We start from the raw sequence: 12,803 nt of genomic DNA on the forward strand, positions 1-12,803 counted from the left end.
ACCACTGGGAGTTTGTGCCCACGGAGCAGGTAGCTTCTGGTATCTACTTGCTCCTCTGTGTGATACATGAAGCTGTTCTCTTTAAAAGCAATGAGATATGTGAAATTGGAAGGATTTATAACCAAAGATTACTTCTGTTCCTACACAAAAATGCACATAAAGTTGTTTATTTACCATTCTTAACAAAAGACCATTTATGAAAAGCAATAACAGTATGAACTTACAGAAATTACACTTTTAAAGATAATATGTATGGTAATATATTCTGAAACTAAACTGGAAAAGAGCTATATTGCAGAGCAATAAAAAAAAAGTAAAAACTTTGATTAGATAAAAATAAAATATTTTGGTTAGATTCTGTTTCATTGGGACAAGAGGAAAACAGGAGGAGATTATGATTGGAACAGACAGGTAGAACCAGAAAAGTGCAGAAAACAACATTATCATGCAAATAAGACATGGAGTGAAGGTATTCTGACCCAATGACCTTTGTTAAACAAATTAGACTAATTTTATCACAAAAAAAAAAGCTCTGATACTTAAAAGGAGGATCAGATTGTTGCAGAAGCTTAGCGTTACTGTAATGGCTGTTAAGGTGCTAATGTTCTCCCCCTGCTAGGAAAAAAAAGGTGTTGTATTAGAATGGTGACCTGTTCAAAATGTCGTCAGAACTCTCAAAGCAGTAAACTCTTATTGTTCCTCACGTCTGTCGTAAAAGCCACTCTGTTTAATGAATACACATTTCACTTTGCAATTTTCAAAAAAGCATTAAATAGATACCAGTCTAAAGATATTTGGGTTGTGCTTTGCTTCCATTGTTGGAAGACTGTACATTACAGTTAAGCTTCTTTAATAAAGCCGTGTGGAATATTCAAAGTTGCAGCACAGATGTTTCAAGGTACTGAAAAGTGTCAGATGAGATAAATTCTCAATAGCGCAGTAAAAAAAAAAAAAAAGAGATATTTTATGTACCTCTTAAATGTTTCAGATCAAACAACTTTTAAGGTCAAAGCTAACCTGATAAATCACAAAAAGCAGTTTTCAGATGAGGATTTCATTTATTAAAGAAAAAAAAAACATTATTCTGCTGCATGACCCAAACGGGCTTGAGTATGAGTTAGTAGACTAAAGGCTGGATATTTTCCTTCAGGATTATCTTGTAGAGAATAAAACTGATGCAAATCATACAGCTCTTAAAGCAACAAAACAGACCCAGACACACTACCACCACCATGTTTGACTTTATTTCCATTTCCTTTCCTGAAATGTTTTATGCCAGAGGCGTACGCCTTCCAAAAAGTTCCACTTAGTTTCTCACCAGTCCACAGAACCTTTACCCAAAAGTCTTAGGGATAATCAAGCTCTTTTTGGGAAATATCACAGGCCTTGGTGTTCTTTTAGGTCACCAGTGGGTTTGGCCTTGGAACTCCCAGATGGAGGCCATTTTTGCCCCGTCGCGCATTGTTGAATCATGAATACTGGCCTTAATTGAGTCATCAGTACCCTCTTTGGGAACATCAGGTAGGCTGGCCATTCCTGGGAAGGTTCACCAGTGTTCCATGTTTTCTCCATTTATGGATTATGGTTCTCTCCAAGGAATGCTGAAGTTCTCAACACTTCAATTTTTAGTGGTTTTCTATAAATCAAACCTGAAAGGCAAGAAAATGTTATTGCACACAGGCAGGTTGGTTTGAATAGCTTGTTACCCTTAAATCAAAAACTGCTTTTACTTAGGTCATCTTTGTGTCATTTTAAAATTAGCTAGTTTCTTGATCTGAAACATTTAAGTGCAACACAAAAGGGAACCGCTTAGTCTCTATATTAAATTCTCAGGCATTTTGTCCAAAATTCTAAGGACATAAGAGGTAAATTCTTTGAACAGTTTACAAAAGGGACATTAAGCTTGTAGTTTGTCAAAGCGACAATATTCACTGGCCGTTCATAATGCAAGTTCAGCACTATTCATACAATGCTTTATAGGACAATTAAAAGAAAAATTACAAGTTAAATTGTATCATTGCATAAATCTTTAGCCTCCAGGTTAAAGTAAATCCTGCCTCCTTCTGTGGTTCGTACCCAACACGCAAATGTGTTTAAGCCCAAAACCAAGGTTGTGTAGATCAAAAGTCATGATTTTTAAGCTTATTCTTTTACACAGGGAGCCAGTTAAGGGATTTAATGATCAGGACTTTGGCAGCAGTGTTTATGGTCAGTTGACACTGCCTGATTGAGCTTTAAAGGCACAATTTGTGTAATGTTTTCACATTCCTTGAAAGGAAAACCCCTTTCTGGCTTTGAGATGCTAGGGATCCTGTGTAGAAATGGACTTTACATTGTCGTTAGGTCGACAACACCCAAGTTTCTTGCTACTCTGCATTTAGTCTAGTCAAGAGTTGATTTCCAACCTTACATCTTGTGACCAAAACCAGTGACTGCTGTATGAAGTAGAAGGAAATTCTGAAATTACGAAATTACGGGCACCAATTTAGTGGTTGTGTGAAGGGGGGAAAACAAAAACAAAATTTTATCTTTCAATATACATGAAAGATTTATTACGTCACAACCAATGGGGAACAAAGTGACTTTAGAGTACAACCTTGAGGAACCCCACATGATCTCTTTGTTCAAGTTTGTAATTGCTGAGGTCCAAACCAATTTGGTATAGTACAAAACAAGCTCCCCCAGTAGTTGGTATTAAAAGATTCATCCAGGACACCATTAATAAGTTGTAGGTTTCTTTTAACAAAGAAAGCTGCTGCATAGATAAATAAAGCTCTTTATTTCAATGTAGCGTTCATAATAGATACACCTGCTGAGAGAAAGCCACAGGTTAAGAGTCCATTGTAGTTAAACAAATTATTCATATAGACACTCATTTGCTGAAGTCAGTAAAGCAGCTTGATCCTTTTCCAGTTGGACCCTGGATAAACACTTGGACGGTGAGAGTTGACTGGTACCCTCTGCGGTAATGTGGCGATCTGCTGTGGCTCCTGGGCAGACACCTTCTCGGGCCTCTTCAACCATCTGATAGCAGAGCCGCCAAAGTGTTCAGGGAGCTCATATACAATCATTGGAGCAAAGCCTGGTTCAGAAATTCCCACTCGGCTGCTCCTGGGGACTGAACTGCAACTGACTCCTTCGCCTGGAACCTCCAACATTCAAAGCAAACTGTGGGCTAAGATGTTGCTTCCAAGCTGCAGTTTGAGGTGTAAGACTCCTGGCCTTAACCAAACTAGATGCTTGACGTAAAGATGATCTTCTTGCAGGGGCTTGGGCGTATGTTTGCATCTGCAGAGAGCTTTTGTGTGGGCCAGGAGCAACTGGACCAAACAAGGGGCGGATGAGGTTGTGTGCCTTTTGTAGGAAGGCTCCTGTTCTGCAGCCCAATGAAATGCCAGCCTGAAGGAGAAGCATTCCCTAGGACTCCCCCAGGTACCCTGTTGAGCCGCCAAAGTTACTTTCCTCTCAAAGTAACTTCTTGTTTTCACTGAGCTGACTCACAGAAGCTCTTCCAACAGAACTAGAAGGAGCAAATGACTGCTTTGGCACTGACTGGGTATTACTCTTCTGTGAAGAGGTTTTCTTCCAGGTTGGGTTTATAACCATGCCGCTCTGCCCCAGCCTTCTTGAACTCTAAGCTGGCCATGACAGAGGTGTGTATCTTCTGGTAGAGGGTCTCAGACCAGAACCACTATTCACTGCAGGGTTACTGTTGAATGTGCTGCTCTGGACTGAACGTGGAGAACTGAAACCTTCTCTGAATTGGTCCTGGAGATGTCTGGTGAATTTGCTTGGTTTACTGTCTGGTGGAGAGAAGCCAGCATATGTGTTGCTATTTTGGGGTCTCAGTGCTGCAAAATAAGAGGCATTTTAAGTAGGGAGTTGTGGTTGAAAATTGTTTTTTTATGTAATTCTTACCCTCTTTAGCCCTTGAACAACAAACAAGCTCTGCTTGAACTAAGCAAATCAACAAGATCCTGTTTTTGATAACAAAAAAGATATTCAAAATTAGACGACAGAACATCTGTCTTAACAAATGCAAATCCAAACACTCACCCCAAATCAAGTCCACAAGTCATTTCTCTGTTTCAGCAACCTTTTCAAAGCCAAAGTAGCCCGGCTCCCCTGAAGCTACTTGGGTGCAGAAGTGAGTTGGTATTTATTGCAGCCTCCAGCCAATCACTGCTTAATGAACTGATTGTCTCAGAGTGCTGATGTAGTGGAGTAATTAGAACATTGAGAAGGCAAATAAAACAAAGATTTGTTTGAACATACAGCACTTTTGCAGCTAAGATATTATTCTCTCTGCATCAGATAAAGCTGTTAAAAGGGTCCAATCAGTGGTGATGCCCTGACAAACATTGATAATGACGTAATGCCTGACACTGACTAGACCCAGCTGCTAGTGACTGAAGAAAGAAACATGATTTTATGTTGGCTTGTAAGCGTGACATCAACTTCCTGTGCTGGCTTTCCTGGCCTGTGACCATGTGGGACTCTCCACAGGCAAATAAACTTTTCCACTGATAGTGTAAGAAACACCAATGCACTAAGAGACCACCCTCCCTGGTTGTCTGACAGGTGTGAATTTCCATCCCTAGCTGTGCCTGGTCAGTCGTGTCCTATAATGAAAGTCTCCTGCTGCCAGAGGAGGCACGATGCATGAAATGTGACATCCAAATAAATGTGTTGCTTTATCCAGCTTTATAAAGTATTTACCTTCATTATGTGCTTTTTAAACCCAGATTTATTCTTACTTGCGATCTTATTTATTCATCTTTTCAAGCGGCTATTCTCAAAGTGATAACCGAAGACATTCTCTCTGTTAAAGGAAGGAGTGGCAGCTCTGAAGCAATAACCAGATGAGTGTAATGGTTTAGATCAAAGACACAATTTCCCGTCCAAGGAAATACTAAAGAAGACATTTTTTCCCCTAAAAGCATTTATCCAACTTTCTGAATTATTTCTGTCTCTGTCTGGTGCATTTATTTGAGCCTCCACTGGAATCTTCTCCACAGGAAACTGGTGTGATAAATTAAACTCATCACAGTAGGTGGAACGTTTGACTTTTGGAGGAAAATACTCATTTATAGTTAAATTCTACCTACATCCTGGTTCATTTTTTAGTTTAGTTTTCTGCCTGTGTGCTGATTTCAGTTGAACAGCGGCCTTTTCCTGCAAGAGAAACAGAGGGTGTTCTCATGTGTACAGATATCTGACATAGTTGAAAGACAACTGAAGAGGCCATTTCATTTAGGGTTAACATGAGGAAGGTACCAGTCTAAGACAGGTTTCTGTCTGTGACCAAAGTGGCCACAACCTACAGCACCAGCTGAATCTGCCATGGCTTTCTTCCTTAGGGTTTTTTCTGTTGGTTGGGTGGTGTTAAAGGGTGGTGGTTTTTTAAGCAAAGTTATCCAGACAAAGGAGCTTTGTACATTTCTTAAAGGCTTTAAATTGTTGGTAAAGAGCAACCCAGTTTGGTTTATTTTGCTAACCCAGATCTGCGCCAAATATAAAGTGACCCAGGCCTGGTTAACTTAACTCAACAGGGCTAGTAATGGGCTCTACCCAGCATCCTGAGCTAGTTCCTCAACCAAAAACATGGGTTAACTTGAGTTATGTCATAACCTAACGGTACCAAAGTGTGGGTTAGAAAGACATAACCCATAACCGAGTAAATTTGAATTCAAATTTATGATCCAAACATTTTCTATTAAGGTATATCTAAAAAAATTTGAAAATCATGAAAAAGATGCATATTTCCTGTCACTGATTTCAGTGACAAGTGAAACTCATATATATATTTGTTACACCTAGAGTGAAATATTACAGGTTTTTATTTCTTGTAGTTTCATCAATTATTACTTACCGATACTGTATGAATGTACATTTCTATGCACTCAATACTTAGTTGGGCCTCCTTTTGCATGAAAAACTGCATCAAGGCAGCATAGATCCGCCTGTGGTTCTGCTGCAGTGTAATGGAAGCCCAGGTTGCTTTGATAGCAGCCTTCTGGTCATTTGCATTGTTGGGTCTGGTGTCTCTCATCTTCCTCATGACAATACATGGATTTTCTATGGGTTTCATGTCAGGCTAGTTTGCTGGCCAATCAGTAACACCATGGTTGTTGAACCAGCTCTTGGAACCTTTGGTAGTGTGGACAGGTACCAAGTCCTGCTGGAAAATTAAATCAGCATCTTCATAAAGCATGTCAGAAGGAAACATGAAGTGCTCTAAAATTTCCTGGTAGATGGCTGCGTTGACTGTGGACTTCAGAAATGAAGTTTAGACAAAAATTCAATCAACTAAGGGCAATTACCTCATCACGCGCCTCTGCTCCAGCCAATTAGTGTCAAGTCCTCATCCCTCTTCAGCCAATCATCCTGTAAGGCTTTGCTTTTAAAGCCCTCCATACATGGACTCTCTTGCTCTCCAGCTGAGCTTCAACTCTCCTCCACCCCATCTCCGCCATCATGCTCTCAAGCTCCTTCCGGCTTCCTTGCCTTCTCTGGCCTCCACTCCACCACCAGTGTCCGGATCCCAGGGGAAGGCATCTCTAATGCTAACCCTACGATGATCATTCAAGCTCATGCCATTCTCAGCTTCCACGTCTTCTGCCAGGGTCCGAGCGCCAAAGAACTACGGATTTGTCAATAAATCTCTCTATTTGCCACCTCTGTTTTTTCTTTTTCTTGTGTGAGTCTCTCCAGGTTGAAATCACAGTAGACAAATACATGTCAACCCAAATCACCTCAAATTATCACTGACTGTTAACTTCACATTGGACTTCAAGCAACATGGATTCAATGCTTCTCCACTCTTCCTCCAGACTCTGGGACTTTGATCTACAAATGAACAGCAAACTTTACCTTCATCTGAAAAGAGGACTTTGGACCACTGAGTAACAGTCCAGTCTCTGGTTCAGGAGAGGCTTGACAGGAGTGTGTAGCATTCATCAGTGGGCAGTGGCTCTTGATGCACTGACTCCAACCTCAGTGCACTCCTTGTAAAGCTCCTATAAATTCGCGGAAATGATGTTGCTGATTAACCTTTTCCTACTAAACGTTTTCCTTCCACACAACTTCGATGGATTTTCTTGGATACAATACTCTGTGACCAACCAGCTTCTTTAGCAATGTCCTTTTGTGTCAGTGACTGTCTTCTGGACATCTGACCAGTCAGCAGTCTTCCTGATGACCCAGACCGAGAGACCATTTAGAGGCTCAGGAAACCTTGTTTTGTGTTTTTAGCTGATTAGGTTGTGACACCATGAGTTCGCATTATTTCACAATATTCTAATTATCCGAGAGACTGAATTTTGGATTTTCATTATCTGTAAGCCATAATCATCAACATTGCAAGAAATAAAGGCTTAAAATATTTCACTTTATTGGTAATAAATCTATTAGTTTCACTTTCTGAAATGAGTGACAGAAAATACTAAACTTTTTCACGATATTGTTTTAGATGTACCTATACACGCCTTATCCCTGCATGGTTGCTGGTGGGCTGGTGACAATAAGCGAGAGACGGGGTACATAGTGGTTAAGGTCACACACACAGAGTCACACCTACTCACACAGTCACAACTAAGGGCAATTTAAATGATTTATGGAGAGTGAAAAAGAGCCAGAGAACCTGGAGAAAACCTGTGCATACACAGGAAGAACATATAAATTGAACAAAGGAAGGCCCTTCATCCTGTAGAGAATGGTAAGAAATGGTAAGATGATAAAAAAAGATGCAGAATAATAATGTTAATGTCAGGGAGGTGTGTGAAAGACTTTAGTTCACACTGAAGAACCAGTCTATTAACTGAAGATGGCATTAGCCTTTTACCTGCAAAGCAGTTAGGAAAAGTTACTTCTAGCTACGTTCGACATTCACACTTTGACCAAATAACTAGTCACAAAGTGAACACAGAGAGGCAACAGTACTACATATTGAGTATATTGTGGTTGGAACATAATACAGCCTGTACAGCATTTCCTGTAAGTTTCATGGAACTTACTGTTTACTTTCAACGAACTTAACGGGTTCGTTCCAGAAAATTTTCCAGACCTCACTACATACTTTCATAGAACTTACTAGTTACTTTTCTGTAAGATAACTAAACCTTACACAAACTGCATCATGTAACAGGACGCTGATCCCAACCATAGCAGGAAGTCTTAAATATAATGGTGGAATAAGAACAGGAATAAAGGTGTCAAGAAGTTAAGTTGATTAAAAATGCTGGACCTGCATGAAGCAACAAATGCCCACAAAGCTCATCAAAGTTCGTTCGTTCGTCGTCTTCCGCTTATCCAGGACCGGGTCGCGGGGGCAGCAGACTCAGCAGAGACGCCCAGACGTCCCTCTCTCCAGACACCTCCTCCAGCTCCTCCAGGGGGAGCCCAAGGCGTTCCCAGGCCAGCCGAGAGACATAGTCCCTCCAGCGTGTCCTGGGCCATCCCCTGGGCCTCCTCCCGGTGGGACGTGCCTGGAACACCTCCCGAGGAAGGCGTCCAGGAGCCATCCGGTATAGATGCCCGAGCCACCTCAACTGGCTCCTCTCAATGTGGAGGAGCAGCGGCTCTACTCCGAGCTCCTCCCGGATGGCCGAGCTCCTCACCCTATCTCTAAGGGAGTGCCCGGCCACCCTACGGAGGAAGCTCATTTCAGCCGCTTGTATCCGTGATCTCGTTCTTTCGGTCATGACCCAAAGTTCATGGCCATAGGTGAGGGTAGGAACGTAGACCGACCAGTAAATTGAGAGCTTTGCTTTTCGGCTAAGCTCTCTCTTCACCACAATGGACCGGCACAGCGCCCCCATTACTGTGGCAGCTGCACCGATCCGTCTGTCAATCTCCCGCTCCATTCTTCCCTCACTCGTGAACAAGACCCCGAGATACTTAAACTCCTCCACTTGAGGCAGGAACTCCCCTCCAACCTGAAGAGGACAAGCCACCCTTTTCCGGTCGAGTACCATGGCCTCGGACTTGGAGGAGCTGATCCTCATCCCAGCCGCTTCACACTCGGCTGCGAACCGCCACAGCGCATGCTGTAGGTCTTGGCTAGAGGGGGCCAGCAGGACCACGTCATCCACAAAAAGAAGAGACGAAATCCACTGGTCCCCAAACCAGACCCCCTCCGGCCCTTGGCTGCGTCTAGAAATCCTGTCCATAAAAGTTATGAACAGGACCGGCGACAAAGGGCAGCCCTGCCGGAGTCCAACATGCACTGGGAACAGGTCCGACTTAGTGCCGGCAATGCGGACCAAACTCCTGCTCCGCTCGTACAGGGACCGGATGGCCCCTAATAAAGGGCCCCCGATTCCATACTCCTGGAGCACCCCCCACAGGGCATCACGAGGGACACAGTCGAATGCCTTCTCCAGGTCCACAAAACACATGTGAACCGGTTGGGCAAACTCCCATGAACCCTCGAGCACCCTGTAGAGGGTATAGAGCTGGTCCAGTGTTCCACGGCTGGGACGAAAACCACACTGTTCCTCCTGAAGCCGAGGTTCGACTATCGGTCGGACTCTCCTCTCCAATACCCTGGCGTAGGCCTTACCAGGGAGGCTAAGGAGTGTGATCCCCCTGTAGTTGGAACACACCCTCAGGTCCCCCTTCTTATAAAGGGGGACCACCACCCCAGTCTGCCAGTCCAGAGGCACTGTCCCCGACCGCCACGCAATGTTGAAGAGGCGTGTCAACCATGACAGCCCTACAACATCCAGACACTTGAGGTACTCAGAGCGGATCTCATCCACCCCCGAAGCCTTGCCACCGCGGAGCTTTTTAACCACCTCGGTGACTTCAGCCTGGGTGATGAAAGAGTCCAACCCCGAGTCCCCAGCCTCTGTTTCCACCACGGAATGCGTGATGGCAGGATTGAGGAGATCCTCGAAGTACTCCTTCCACCGCCCGATAATGTCCTCAGTCAAGGTCAGCAGTCTCCCGCCCCCACTATAAACAGTGTTGGCAAAGCACTGCCCCCTCCTGAGGCGCCGGACGGTTTGCCAGAATCGCTTCGAGGCCAACCGGTAGTCCTTCTCCATGGCCTCACCGAACTCTTCCCAGGCCCGAGTTTTTGCCTCTGCCACAGCCCGGGCCGCAGCACGCTTGGCCTCACGGTACCCGTCAGCCGCCTCAGGAGTCCCACAAGCCAACCACAGCCGATAGGACTCCTTCTTCAGCTTAACAGCATCCCTTACTGCCGGTGTCCACCACCGGGTTCTGGGATTGCCGCCACGACAGGCACCGCAGACCTTACGGCCACAGCTATGGGCAGCAGCATCGACAATAGATGCAGAGAACATGGTCCACTCGGACTCTATGTCTCCAACATCCCCCGGGATCTGGTCGAAGCTCTCCCGGAGGTGGGAGTTGAATACATCCCTGGCCGAGGGCTCCGCCAGGCGTTCCCAGCAGACCCTCACTATGCGCTTGGGCCTGCCGAGTCTGTCCGGCTTTCTCCTCCTCCAGCGGATCCAACTCACCACCAGGTGATGATCAGTGGACAGCTCAGCCCCTCTCTTCACCCGAGTGTCCAAAACATGCGGCCGAAGGTCTGATGATACGACAACAAAGTCGATCATCGACCTCCTGCCTAGGGTGTCCTGGTGCCAAGTGCACTGATGGACACCCTTATGTTTGAACATGGTGTTCGTTATGGACAATCCGTGACTAGCACAGAAGTCCAATAACAAAACACCACTCGGATTCAGATCGGGGAGGCCATTCCTCCCGATCACGCCTCTCCAGGTGTCACTGTCGTTCCCCACGTGGGCGTTGAAGTCCCCCAGCAGAATAATGGAGTCCCCGGGAGGGGCACTATCCAGCACCCCCGACAGGGACGCCAAGAAGGCAGGGTACTCTGCACTACCACTCGGCCCGTAGGCTGAAATGATAGTCAGAAACCTCTCCCCAACCCGAAGGCGCAGGGATACAACCCTCTCATCCACTGGGGTAAACCCCAACACGAGACGGCTGAGCTGGGGGGCAACAAGCAAACCCACACCAGCCCGCCGCCTCTCCCCGTGGGCCACTCCAGAGTAGAAGAGAGTCCAACCCCTCTCAAGGAGATGGGTTCCAGAGCCCACGCTGTGCGTGGAGGCGAGCCCGACTATTTCTAGTCGATATCTCTCGACCTCCCGCACAAGCTCAGGCTCCTTCCCCCCCAGCGAGGTGACATTCCACGTCCCTAGAGCCAGCCTAAGCATCCGGGGATCGGGCCGTTGAGGTCTCCACCTTCGTCCGCCACCCAATCCTCTTTGCACCGGTCCCTCACGGTTCCCCCTGCAGGTGGTGGGCCCACTGGGGGGCTCATCAGTAAGCATCCAACATTAATCAGTGGCTTCCATTTCCACCAATAGCAGCATGGCTTTAACTCCCATCTCTCATACATCTTTGTATAGAAATTTTGTTTTACGTATTTTTTTTTTTTTTGCTCATCAAAGTAAAATACGTAAAACAAAGTTTCTATACAAAGATGTATGAGAGATGGGAGTTAAAGCCATGCTGCTATTGGTGGAAATGGAAGCCACTGATTAATGTTGGATGCTTACTTTTATACTCTTTACTTCTTCCTTTTGGCTTGGTTTATTTTAATTAAATGATAAAGTCATAATTTGTGTCTGTTTTTTTTTTCTAAGGTTGTGTATCCCATGTTTTAATCTGGTAAAGTCTACACAATATGTTTTTTATGACTGCAAAGAAATGCTTTAGAAAATATTGTCATTCAAGGTAGCCTACTCAAAGTCTCTAACATAGTTATAACGTTATAATTAGGCACAAAGAATAAGCAGATGGCATCTCTTCTCAGAAAGAATCTTCCCTTTGACCTCTGAACGTTTCCACTCTCCCTGACCAATCAGGTGTCTCAGATCCCTGTAGGGTTCGTGATACTCCCGCCTGCTCAAGCATCTGGTCCAAAATTAGAAGAAAAAAAAAGCGAAGGTAATAATAATGAGCTTAAGTCTCGGTTCTTTGAGAAGGGTAAGAGGTCAAAGGGCATGCTGAGAGTTTACACACAACACATTCCTCAAGGAGCTTGGAGAAATACAGAGCCGTTCATTCTGATCTTGTTGACGGCTATATGGATTCAGATGGAGAACAACAGAAGCTTCAAAATTAATTAGAAAATTAAATGATAAGGCCTCTCAATACCCATTTGGATCCACTATAGAAACTCAAGTAGGTTTGGTTCTAAATAAATTCATGGCTAAACGTTTTGACAGTAACACACATGCTGTGATTTCTCACTTTAACAATGAGATATATTTATCGGGCATGTTTCTGTGGTATACTGAAAAATAAGTTTAAATGTTTAAGAAGTTTCAAAGATTTAAAAAAATGTTGGTAATTGATAGTCGTTTTGAGACCTAGATTATACCACCATAGCATGCCCAAATGTTTTTGCTGATACGGGTTTATTTAGTAAACCTAATTGTTTGAGGATTGTTGGAGGAAGTCAAGGTTTTTCTATGGCTTTGGTTGGCCTATATGTGTGCCAAGTTTTCAACTCTTTGGAAATCAACTTAAATTGTCCTGAAAAACTGTTTACTGCATGTAAAACCATGGTACCATTATTATTTTTATTAGATTTAACAAAAGTGATAGGCTGCTATCAAAGTGCCAAGATCAAATTAAAAATAACTTTGTTATTTTGTCTAGAAGCTTAATTTAAAAGAGTAGACATAATATAGGTCCATCATTTTAACTGAGAAATCTCTAGGTTTGGTGGATTACCACCCATCCATCCGTCCATCCATCCATCCATCCATCCGTCCGTCCGTCCGTCCTTCCATCTG

The 12,803-nt window shown here is 44.1% G+C and overlaps 1 protein-coding gene and 1 long non-coding RNA gene across 2 annotated transcripts in view; both read right to left on the minus strand.

Moving 5' to 3' along the window:
* The window catches only part of tmem222b (transmembrane protein 222b), a 58,062-nt gene that overhangs the window by 13,221 nt on the left and 32,038 nt on the right, over positions 1 to 12,803 (minus strand). The gene's annotated exons all lie outside the window — the stretch shown is intronic.
* LOC124879674 lies at positions 2,761 to 4,517 on the minus strand. Its single transcript, XR_007041081.1, has 3 exons — positions 4,057 to 4,517; positions 3,919 to 3,977; positions 2,761 to 3,851 (listed from the first exon to the last, which is right to left on the minus strand). It is a non-coding gene; the product is annotated as an uncharacterized LOC124879674 (long non-coding RNA).

The sequence above is a fragment of the Girardinichthys multiradiatus genome, chromosome 13 (assembly GCF_021462225.1).
Source record: "Girardinichthys multiradiatus isolate DD_20200921_A chromosome 13, DD_fGirMul_XY1, whole genome shotgun sequence".
NCBI lineage: Eukaryota > Metazoa > Chordata > Actinopteri > Cyprinodontiformes > Goodeidae > Girardinichthys > Girardinichthys multiradiatus.